The sequence below is a fragment of the Phyllostomus discolor genome, chromosome 6 (assembly GCF_004126475.2).
Source record: "Phyllostomus discolor isolate MPI-MPIP mPhyDis1 chromosome 6, mPhyDis1.pri.v3, whole genome shotgun sequence".
Taxonomy (NCBI): domain Eukaryota; kingdom Metazoa; phylum Chordata; class Mammalia; order Chiroptera; family Phyllostomidae; genus Phyllostomus; species Phyllostomus discolor.
This window is the reverse complement of record NC_040908.2, coordinates 57620651-57633318: the sequence shown is the minus strand read 5'-3', so window position 1 is coordinate 57633318 and position 12668 is coordinate 57620651. Positions and strand designations below refer to the sequence as shown.

General features: G+C 34.2%; 1 pseudogene; it reads right to left on the bottom strand.

The window, feature by feature from the left end:
* Positions 1–3918: 3918 nt before the first annotated feature.
* LOC114498498 lies at positions 3919–4524 on the bottom strand (annotated as a pseudogene).
* Between the last annotated feature and the right edge of the window lie 8144 nt (positions 4525–12668).

Genomic DNA, 12668 nt, shown 5'->3' with positions numbered 1-12668 from the left:
ACCTGTGACAACCAAGGCTGTGGACAACTCAGGCCTACTACCAGTAGAGAATCTTGTGTGAGGAGAATTGTGACCTGACAACCTGCAGCTTCCATATTTTCAAGATCCAACAGAATATTACGATAAAGATGCCCTGTCCTGGACTGCTCCAAACCAATGAGTAAGCAAAGTGAAAAGAACAGAAATGGACAATTCCTGCCCAGACTAAACCTACTCCTATGTAAAGCTTTGTTTTGGGGGCTCTGAATCAGCCTGGCCAGACTTTGTTTCCACATACAATCTTCTTTTCCTACTCTTTTCCAGGGTCAGCTGGCATTGTGATTGACAGACTCTGCTTGACTGTTCCTGCTCCTTCTCTCCCTTATCTTCAGAAATATCCCCCCAAATAAATCTACTGAACTTTTAATTCCATTTTGACATCTACCTTTTGTGGGACCCACACTGACAATTCCAACTCATTTATACAAATTCTAAAAACACTTCCAAGGAAATGTGTTTAGCTAATGGGCACCTCCCTACCCCATATCCAAAATCTTCCAGAGGTCATGGCACCACTACACAGAGACAGACAAAGCAATCCACACTAACCACATCAATCCATAAAGGTCTAAAAACTTCTTCTATTTTTGCTTACAAAAAAAGGGGATGTTGCTTATTTCATTATAAGCACATTTAGCCAGTGCGCTCATAAAATAGCCTGCCCTATCTACAGAGAGATTCTGAAATGCTGAATATACTAATTTAGAACAAGTCAATGATGATTAATTGTATTTTCAATCTTCTTTTTCTCTCCCCATCTACTAGTTAAACTCAGGTACTAGAATATTATTGATGCTTTATTTGTGTACAAGTGAATTAGTGATTGTTGTAGATCTCTTTAAGAACAGCTTCTTTATTAATTTCCTTTTGGAAGGCCAGTTCTTTTTGTTCTTTTCAGTGGTTAAAACTCTTCATCTTATAAGATTTGCTTAACACCAGTGCTGGAAAGTATGAAGAGGAAAGGTGCTCTACTTTCTACATGCAATTAAAAGTATGTTAAACCCCAAAATCTGAAAGGACAAATAATTAATCTTACTAGTAAACATTCTAATATTTCTTGATACTTCAGTAAGCAAAAGTCAGATACTATCAAAAAGAGCTAACAGAGTAAATGAGCAAACATATCAACAGCATTAATTGGTGATTAACATATATTATAGTATATAAAATGAGACCAGATCCTTATGTAAACATTTGGAGGAAATAAAAGGTTTGTTAAAGGAATGCTTACTTGAAGTTGTGATGGCATCTCAGAGCCAAGGTAAATGATTAGGCAATAGACTACAAAGAGATCCCAGTGTAGAACAATGTTAGGTAACCCATATCATGTTTCAGTAGATTTCAATCACCTTTTGACCCATTATTACTGCTATTCTTAACTGTTTGTCAGAAAAATGTTTTTTCTTTAAGTTTGTTATTTTAATTGTATTATACTATTCTCCAGTTGGGTTCACCTTATTGAGCACCAACCAAGTATAAAGCTTTATGGGTATTGACGACAATAAGAAAATAAGTTTCTAATCTCTGAGTTCTAATATAATGATTTTAAACATACTATAAGAGCATACTTTCACTATGAAAAGAAAGTAGTTGCACAGTTAAAGATAAAGAAAGTGTGTGGGTCTCTATATCCAAAATGACAATATATTATGTAGCAATAGACACTATTGAAAGTAAAAAGATGAACCATTCATTGGGACAAAGGGCATAAACTGGGACTGACCAAAAAATTTAGGATATTTAATCATCCACCTGAAACCAAATTCTCTGAAATGCATTTTTTTCTGTACAGTGTCATTTGTGCTCTAGTCAGTATACAGTGCTTCTAAGGCTGGCAGATTAACCTCAGACTGAATCAGAAGAAGATCAGGCATAAATGTGGATTCTTAACTAGTATACTCTTAGAAGTGCAGAGAGAAAGAAGTTCAGTTCATTCACTTTCTTGATACTACTTTCATATAGCATTTAACATATGATAAGTTGGTGTGAGAGAAAGGAAAAAAACATGAATAGTTAGTTATTTTAGATATACACTCAGTGATGAGATACCAAAAAATTTAATAGCCTACCAACAACAATTTGAATAAGGTTAAAATTTACTTGTTATTTTTTTCTCAAAGAATTAGAGTAATAAATCTTCTGACTGATATAAATTTGTTCCCAGCTGGGAGAGCCAGGGTGATCAATATCCCCTCAGAGAACAAGTAACCAGTACAAATAAAAAACATATTTTATGACACTTTCAGCCCTCACCAAAAATGCCACTCACCTGAGTTCCAGCAGCCTGTGATATATTCTTTTGAGCTTGTGTCATTTGCTATGTATCTTCACATATTTCTACCCAATTCAAATATAAGCTCGGTGATATGACTCAGGGTTCACATACAATTTTTCTTCTATAAATAATATTTTTTTGCTCAACATGTAGACATTGAATCACTTTCTTGATTATAAATAAGCAGTCAAAGTTTTAACTGGTTATCTATTCATGTACTGTAGTAAAAGAAAGAACCTACAGAAGACCACAACTACCTATGAATTAAAGCTTTGGTCTAGATTGCATCATTTATATTATTTCTCAGAACTCAGTTCCCACAAAATCAACATTTACATTAATGAGCAAGAAAGGCTTTGTTTCACATGCTTAAAAGTTACTTTATTCTTATGATTTTATGTCTTAATTATAATCAATTGTGTAAGGTAAATATTATACTAAGTTCACTAACAGCAAACATGATAACACACACACACACACTGTGTCAACTGTGTCAGCCCTGGAAGTGTGTGTGGCTTGCCTTTCCTTTCAAAAAATTATTTACTATTCAACTGCAAGACAGTGGAGTTGGCTGACACTCTCCAGCATTGAATGCCTTCAGGATCTGCCTCAGCTCTTGGATTATAACCATATATCCTGGGACATTTCCCAGAGAATGAGTCACATAGTGGGATAATGTATCCTGGGTCTTTCTGTCTACATTGAAATTCTTCTAATGAACAAGAACTTCGTTTATGGAGGCCCCAAGTTGAGTTCGCCAAGAGTTTGATAGAGCTGCATCATTTTCCCCCAAGCTTAATTCCCCGCTCTCTTACCTTACACAGGCGTTCATCTCCAGTGAACATCCTGTTCTCCCATCTCCATCTCAGCATGTTTCTTCCAGCCTCAAATAAATCACACAAACTATCTAAAAGGCCTCTGAGTCTCCTGACGCATGCCATCTGTACTCATTTGATAAATTATTTCCAGGTCTTTCATAATAAGCACACCCTATGATTATTTATCTCTAAGTTTTTGGGGTGATGGACCCCACAGAAAATTTAATGAAAGCTATAGGTCATCTATTTTAGGAAACCACACATAAAAATAAAAATTGACATGCATTATTAGGGATTCATGGCATCATGTTTCAAAGCTGGTCTGTGGACTTCAAGCAATGAAGTCATTCTCTAAAAAGAAATACCAATTTTTGTATGGTTTGTAACACAGGGAGAGAATTGAGCACCTCCCTCCCCCACCTTGTGACTGTGTCAGCAAGAACTAAACTGGGGTGTTAAGAACCTATTTATTATCTAATTTGTAGGTAAAAAAATTTCAGTGGCTCAATATTTTTCACATACAGGCAAAATTCTTTTTATGTCAACCATAATTGACTTTACACAACTTGGCCAACCATTGTTTCTTGCTTATTGTATTTTTTATACAAGGGGGGAGGGACCTCCCAAAACCCAGAATTTTTTTTTAAATTTCTGTATACATTCCAACATGTTTAAACTTCAGTCACCTTCAAGGTATCTTTGATTTGATGTACCTGCCAGGCAACATTGTGCAGCTCATTCTTGTTATATTAACAATGGCTGGACTTCTTCCGGATGGACCTCACGTTAGCAGTAACAGTAGAGCTGGAAAATATTGCACCTTCTCCAAGCTGCATGGTGAGAACAACAAATAGTGTGGTGAAACTTGTGTCCATTTCCAAGGTCATGGCTCTTGCAGCCCACAGATGTCAGCCCTTGCATTTCCCTGTGCTGGTGTACCGTATTGGTGTTCAATTGGGTGCTGAATTCCTTCTGATAGCATTGTGGAATGAATCAACTAGGATAACCTGAAATAATTTGTACATAGAATCTTCACCAACCCAGTAAGAATTCAGGACTCTCAGAGCCTCACAGTGACACTCAGCTCACTCCTTGGCAACAGACTGAAGGTTTTGGGCAAACTTTAGCTGGTTAACACCATGATGGACAGGCTTGCCATAGGTCACATTCTTAGGGACAGGGCACTGTGGCCACTATGGTGCACATGAACCTGATATATGGCACAACCTTGCTTGGCTTTGTATTCCAGCTTGCATACTTTATTGGGCCAGGTCAGGAGGCTGTGGAGTGCAGAGACTGGCAGTACTGTCGACAGTGTGCTCTGAGAAGAAAGCACACCACATCAGACTGCTTCTTCCTTCATAATTCCTGGATGTACTTGTAAGTGCCCATCTTGGTTTACCTGATGGCTGTGGCCATATAGAAAAGAAGTGCCTTTTTGAACTTGTTGATTTTGATGCCTTCTAGTGCCTCTGCCATTTTCTCTTTCAACTCTTCCACATCAGCAAAATGTTTCCCTTGAGGATTTTCTTTCATCTGGGGAAACAAAAAAAAATTGCTCGGGCCAAGATCTGGTGAATAGGGAGGGTAGAGCATGAGGGACATGCTGTTTTGGGTCAAATACTACTGAACACAAGCACAATGTGGGCAGGTGCACTTGTAAATCACCCATCATGAAATGGGTAAATGCATTGAAAGAGTCTTCAAAAAAATTTCATGGAAGCCAAATACCACCTCATAATACTACCAGCTGGTACACTGATACAGATGGGCTCCTAGAACATTCACCTAATGGGGGAAACCTGTAGTTCAAGAAGCCTGCCCTTAAGAAGAAAATTCCATTTGTGGGGGTGGTCATCCCTCTTACTAATCTTCTCCAATCACGTCAGATTTCTCCCTGGTGTCTTTCCAAATCTTTGCTCATATTGATGCTTATTCATGGAATGCAGTTTATACCACCAACTCTTATTCCTATCCATCTCATTCTTATTCATTTTTCAAGATCAAATGCAATGATCTCTACTCCTATGACTTTTTTAGAATTTACACATCAATCTTATATTCTCCCAATTAATTCTGTCTTTGCATATTTAAAAAGAAAGAGGAGAAGTTCTTTTACCCCAGTATTCATCTCCATGAATAGGTTATATATTGAATTTCTTTTGCCAATGTTTATTATTTTGACATTTCCCAGAAGTAGAAAAACACATGACTGGAAGACATTAGCTACTTAGCACTACAAATACATAAACACTCTACATCTTATTTTAGTTCTTCTCTGATAGTATTTTCCCAGTAAGTTTTGCTTTGAAATGATTCTTTTAAACAACAAGCTGAGCAGAAGTTGGGAAAGTTGTACACTAGGCATCTCATGGAAAAATAATTTTATTATGTAGGGGGACATTATCATTTAAATGCACCTATGATGTTACATTTTGCTCCTCTGTGTTTCATTTTGTCTGAAAGAAACTATTCCTACTTATGAAAAAATTCCAGAAAATAACTTTAACTTTTTTAATACAATAAAAGAAATTCTAGAAAGAAGTTGAGGGTTGTTTATAACTTTTAGTTTCATAATAAATTTATATACAAGATAACTTAAAACTAGCTCCACTACATTGAATAATCTATGTCAAGAAGAAACTGTGTAATAAATATTTGAAACTCAATGAGTTTAACAAAATCTTTTCTCGGTATAGACATTAGTAAGAGTAAAGGAAGAGAAAGTGAAGGTACTGGAAAGAGGAGGAAACAGCAAACAAAGAAAGTGGGAAGAAAAGTGGAAGGAGTGAAAAGAAAGGAAATAAAGGGATAAAGGTAATTTCTAGTGAAAAAAAAGGTGTAACAAAATGAGAACAGAGAGAGAAGGATGCAACTATTAATGACTATTTTTTTCTTAATATTAATTTGATGTTCTTATATTCTAAATCCAAAATTGCTGTAAAACCTACCAAGTAAGGTTCACTTCAGGCAACAGACAACCAAAAAGCACTCTATGGCAAGACTAATCAGAAAACTGTAACAAGAAAAACATGCTTGGAGTCATTGGATGTTTACCAAGGTAATAGAGATGTGTAAAATCAAACTCTTAAAAAAAGGATAAGTTTCAAGAGGTTACATTGGAATATGGGGTCTTTTTGTTCTGGGTAGCTGGCAATTATATAAGCAAAAGTGGTGGCTGAGAAGCTAAAATGCTAAATTAACTTCCCAGTAATCCCAGACTGGAACAACTAAATTGTAGTTATAGAAGGACCCTGGTAAATTTCTTAAACTTTCAATTAGATGAAAATATGCCATCCTCCAAGATAAAAGGTAAAACAAAATAACTTTGACAAAAAATGATCACATTTTTATATAATCTTAACTCTTGAATAATAGAAATAATCTTCCCTAGAATGAATGCCTGTCACAGCAACATTTAAATCTCAATGGAGGATAAACTCATCTAGCATTTTATTTATAATATTTTAAAGAAAATGTCCAGCATTAATAAAAATATCAGGCCTAACAGAAGAAAATATGTTATCAAATGCAAGAGAAACAATATAAGCAGACAAAGAATGTGGAGCATTTTTAAAAAGTTAAATGTATTACTATCCCAAGACTCAACCATGCTACATCTGTAGATGAGTCTGCAGGTTGTAGAGTTCTATATAATGGAATCATATGATTTGTACTCTTTTTCATTTGACTGTTTTTATTCAGCATAATTATTTTGAGACTCAATTATGACAGTGAAAATAATAATAGTAAATTCATCTTATTGATGATTTTAATATTCTACACTTTTATCTTTTTAAAAGTCAAATGTTAATATTTATTTATTTTTACTTTATTTTCATTGTTGGCTATATCACAGATGTCCCCATTTCCTTCCTCTTTGCCCACCTCCACCCAGTTCCCTCTCCACATTCCTCTGGCCATCACCATACTGTTGTCTGTGTCTATGGGTTACACACATTATGTTCACTGGCTAATATCTTCCCTTCTTTCATCCAGTTCTCTTCCCCTTTCCCCTCTGACAACTATCTTCCACGTATCCTTATTATTATTATTTAAGATTTATTATTATTATTATTTAAGATTTACATTTTTTAAAGTCTATATATGCCATAGATAGTGATTCCTCTCATGAATCTGGGCAAAGTAAATTGAAAACCTTCTGGAAAGGACTCACATTCTAGATGCCATTAAGAACACCGATTATTTATGGGAAGAGGCCACAGTAACATTAACAGAAGTTTGGAAAAAGTTACATCAGCCCTCATGTATAACTTTCAGAGGTTCAAGACATTAGTCAGAGATGTAATTGCAGATGTGATGAAAATAGCAAAAGAACTAGAAGTAGTACTGCAGTCTGAAGATGTGGCTGAATTGTTGCAATCTTTTGATAGAAGTTTAATGGATAAAGAGTTGCTTCATATTTGTAAGCCAAATAATGGTTTCCTGAGTTGGAATCTTCTCCTGATGAAAATGCTGTGAGGATTGTTAAAATGACAACAAAAGATTTAGAATATTACAGGGACTTATTAAAGCAGTGACAGAGTTTGAGAAGATTGACTCCAGTTTTGAAAGAATTTCAGCCCTGGCTGTCATAGCTCAGTGAATTGAGCACAGGCTGTGAACCAAAGTGTCGCAGGTTCGATTCCCAGACAGGGTACATGCCTGGGTTGCACGCCATGACCCCAGCAACCGCACATTGATGTCTCTCTCTCTCCCTCTCTCTCTCTCTCTCTCCCTTCCTTCTCTAAAAATAAATAAATAAAAATCTTAAAAAAAAAAGACTAGCCTGACTATATTAAAAAAAAAAAGAAAGAATTTCTACTGATGGCAAAATGCTGTCATACATCATTGTATACTACAGAGAAATTGTTCATGAAAGAATCAATCTATGGGGCAAAATTTATTGTTGTCTCATTTAAAGAAATTACCACAGCCACTCTAACTTCAGCAACCACCACTATGATTGATCAGCCTCCAAGAACATTGAGGCAAGACCCCCCACCAGTATTTTTTCCCACAGAATAGTTTAGGACTATTAATGGAAAACCCTATATTTTTGCAAGTTTGTGCCCTGAACTTTTTTGATAAGCTATTGACCATACTCAGGTTGAAAGTTTTCATTAATTTATAACCTTATGCTAATATTATATTAATTACTGTACTATGATAAAAAAAACTTTGGAATTGGTCAGTGCAAGCTCTAAAGTGATGTATGTTTTTAACAGTATTTTGGCTGTTTCTAGGTCTTTCTTATTTTTATGTACAACCAGAATAAGTGTTTTAATTTCAACAAAAAATAGTCTATAGTCTTCTGGAATCTTTATGAGATTACATCAAATTTAGAAAAAATTAACATCTTTTTTTAAAGACTTTATTTATTTATTTTTAGAGAGGGAAGGGAGGCAGAGAGAGAGAGGAAGAGAAACATCAATGTGCAGGTGTTGGGGGCCATGGCCTGCAACCCAGGCATGTACCCTGTCTGGGAATCGAACCTGCAATACTTTGGTTCGCAGCCCACACTCAATCCACTGAGCTACGCCAGCCAGGGCTAAAAATTGACATCTTAATAATGTATCTTTTGATCTATGATCTATATTTCTGAAGTTCTTTAATTTCTTTCATTGGCTTTTTGAAGTTTCAGTGCACACCTTTTGTACATACATTGTTAAAAGTGTCCCTAAGGATGTTTTTTTTTTGGATTTTAATGACTCTATTAATTATAATTTTTTCTTTTACATTTGCTTTGTGTTGCCACAATTAATATTTCATGATCACCTTGTAAGTTTCTAAATTTGTTTATTAAATAGCGTTTTATAGGTTCATTAGGATTCCTTATGTACATAACTATGCCAAATGTGAATCAAGACACTTTTCCTTCTTTCTTTAATCTTGATTCTGTTTTTATTCTTACTTTTTACCTATTTCCATGCCTCAGACTTCCAGTATAATGCTGAGTAGATGTAGAAACAAAACACCCTTGTCTTGACCCAACCTTAAAAATAAAACATTTAGTCACTTACCATTGTGTGATAGCTGCTAATTTTTTATAGATATCCACTATTACAATAAAGACTTTCTCTTCCATGTCTAATTTATTGATTTTCAACTGATGTGACACAAAAAATTTAAAAGCATGCGATACTTGACTGTTTAGTCAGGGACACTGACCTCTTTTCCCTTAGATTGTCAAATAAAAAAGTGACAACAGCCAAAAAACAATATCCGTCCCATGTGAATGCCCTGTCTTGAACCACAGATATGTATCATACAGTAGGGTTGCATATTATTGGTCAGATAAGGTTATAAGGTTGTGTCTTCTATTGATTAATTTTTGGTACCAGAAATCCTTAAAAACAAGTATAAGCACCTGATTTTTTAAAAAAGTCAGTTTTGAGTAAAAAGAGTAAGTTATTATTATTGTTGTTGTTATTATAAATCAATCAAAATTAGATATATATTTCTCCATCAGATTGACAAAAAGCATAACATATTTTTTGGTGTTCTAAAGAATTTTAGTAATTAGTTTATATATGCCAAGAGATTAAAGAGGTTAAAAGTTTCTGGTCAAATTTATGGAGGTACTTTAAAAAATCATTACAGAGATTGAATTTATTTGGATACTTTTTAAAAATTTAATGAGACAATCATATCACTTGTATACTGTTTTATGTTAATATGGTGAATAATGATTTTTGAATGTTAGAAATTGACTTCAGAGACAAAGTTGATTTAGTTGTGATTCATTGTGTTTTTAAATATACTTCTAAATTCAATTTACTAATATTTTTAAAAGATTCTTGCATCTATATTTAGGAAGCATAATTTTCTTAGTAATGTTTTCTTGAAATGTCATTGTATAGTTTCAGTATTAGCATAATACTGTTCTCATAAATTGAATAGTAACTATATACTGTTTACTCTCTGATGGTTTATATATATTGATATATTCCTTCTTGAAATACTTTTTAAAAAATGACAACCAAAGCCAATGAAGCCTGGAGTTTAGTTTTGCTTAAAACAAATTATCAGCTATATGAGAGAATGGTAAAGGTCTCATTTTAACTACACACTGAATGAGTTTTGACAATTTGTGTACAACCTTCAAACTGTACCCACAATCAAATTACAAAATATTGCCATTGCCTCCAACAAACTCCATGCATCCTTTTATAGGCCACATTTCTCTGTATCTTGGTCCATAGCAACTGCTAACATGATTTTTGCCACACTATGTTAGTTTACATTTTATACAAAGGACTCTCATGACATATAAGAGTATACTTTTGTGTCTGTTTTATTTTTCTCTTGGTATAGTGATTTTGACACTCATTTATATTGTTGCATATAGCAGCAATTCATTTATTTTATTTTTACAGTATTTAATTGTAAGGGCACACCACACTTTGTTAATGTATCTATTCATGAGTATTTGAATTATCTTCAGTTTATGGTTAGTGTGAATAAGACCAATAAGAATAATTATGTAAGAGCCTGCATGTGGATAGATATTTTCATTGCCCTTGAATAAGTGCCTAGGAGTTGAACTGGTCTATACACATGTGTGCATATTGAAATTTAAAAGAATCCACCAAGTGTTTACAAGTGTATTTGTGCAACTCTTTTCCTTTCATTGTATATGCTTTCTTTTACTTCAAAAGATGCCCTATAATTGCTAATTTCAGCCACTTTAATTTCAGTGCTTCTAATGTGTAATGGTCTCTCATAGTTTTAATTTGCATTTCTTTGATGACCAATGGTGTTGATCATATTTTCATGTAATTATTGGTCACATGTAAATTTTCTAATGTGTGTATTCAAGTATTCTTCCCATTTTAAACCTTTTTATTGAGTTGTTGTTTTTTTAATATAGACACAGAATTTCAACTCTTTGAAAGATAAATGTATTACAAAAGATTTTCTCCTTTTTAGTAACTGAACTTTACATTTTCTTAATTATTTTTATTCAGTCTTTTTTCTCTCATTCAGATTTGGTGATTTTCATTTTTCTATTTTCAAATTCACAACCCTTTCCTAGTAATCTCTTTCCTGTTCCTAAGACCAACTAATAAATATTTTATTTTAAATGTATTTTTATTCGTAATACTTTTAATTTTCATTTTTATATTTTCTGTCTATTTTCTAAAATTCCCTAAGTTTTATTCAACATGAACATTCAATAACAACAGTATTTTTCTTTACCTCAACAAACATATTTATAGTATCTGTCTTAGAAAAATTTTTGTCTAGTAATTCCAACTACTGGGTCTTGGATTGTTATCTTTTGATTGTCTATTTCCTCAGAGTAGGTCACATTCTTCTGGCTTTTTATGTGACATTTATTTCAGCATTTTTATCTTTGACATGAATCCATTGTTGGTGTAAACCTTGGGTTCTGATATACTGCTCTGAAAATGATGATTGTTCTATTAGGCTATTAATTTGATTTGAAATTGAAAACTCTCATGCCTCTGGTTTATGACAGCTAAAATTTTAGTTTAGTTATTTAAATCTTATTTCCAAAAATTTTACTTTGCCCTAGGCAAGTATGACTAACAACTGAACTAGAAATTTGAGCTGGTGTTCACACAGAAATAGGAGTAACCCTTCTCTTACTCTCACCTTTCTGGTGTTCCTAAATGGATGCTCTTGTAGCCAGTGAACTCCCTCTGGCTCTTTCAGGCAGGAAGATTGCTGATAATTCTATGAAATTTCTAGCCACCTGACACTGAAGCTGTTGGGATTATCACTGTCATCACTGTAAACCTACAGAAGAAAAACTTCCATTTTTGTTACTAATTCCAGGTTTTGACTGCTTCCTTAAAACTGCCTTCTTTTCTTAAGTATCCAGACTCTTAAGACATTTACAGAGTTTATATTATTTGTGGGAATATTGGCTTACTAGGAAATCACACTTCCATGCTTTTAAATTAATTGCAACTTTTAAAATCCATATAGGGCTATATTGAGTTCCTTGTTCTTGAAAATTCACTTTTGGCAGTTTCTGTTTTTTTAAGTTTTTCTTTTTTATCTAAATGTATTATGAAAATGTTATTCAAAATACTCCCTTTTTAGCCACTTACTACTTACACAGCAGTGATTTCCAGCTGTGAATGACTTATCCCCCCAGGAGATATTTGGTAATATTTGTAAATATTTTTGATTTTCAGGACTATGATTGCTACTGGCATCCAATTAATAGAGGCAAGGGATACCGTTAAACATCTTAAAATGCACAAGAAAGATGTGGGGGGCTCTACCTGCAAAGCCCCCCCCCCGACTCCCTCACCCCTGACCGCTGTGGATGAGAATAAGTATACCAAGACCTGATTGCTTGGGGAGGAAGGTGGCTGATCTCTCATAGGAGAAGGACCTTGAGCCTGTTCCTCAATGGGGTTTTATTGGGTTCAATTTGCATAGTAATGCAGGGCATGAAGCTCATCAATCATCATCAGGCAGTAATGATCAAACAACGGATAACACTCAAAGAACTATGAGGCCTTATTCTGAGTCAGGGTCAGATAGCCAAAGAGCCT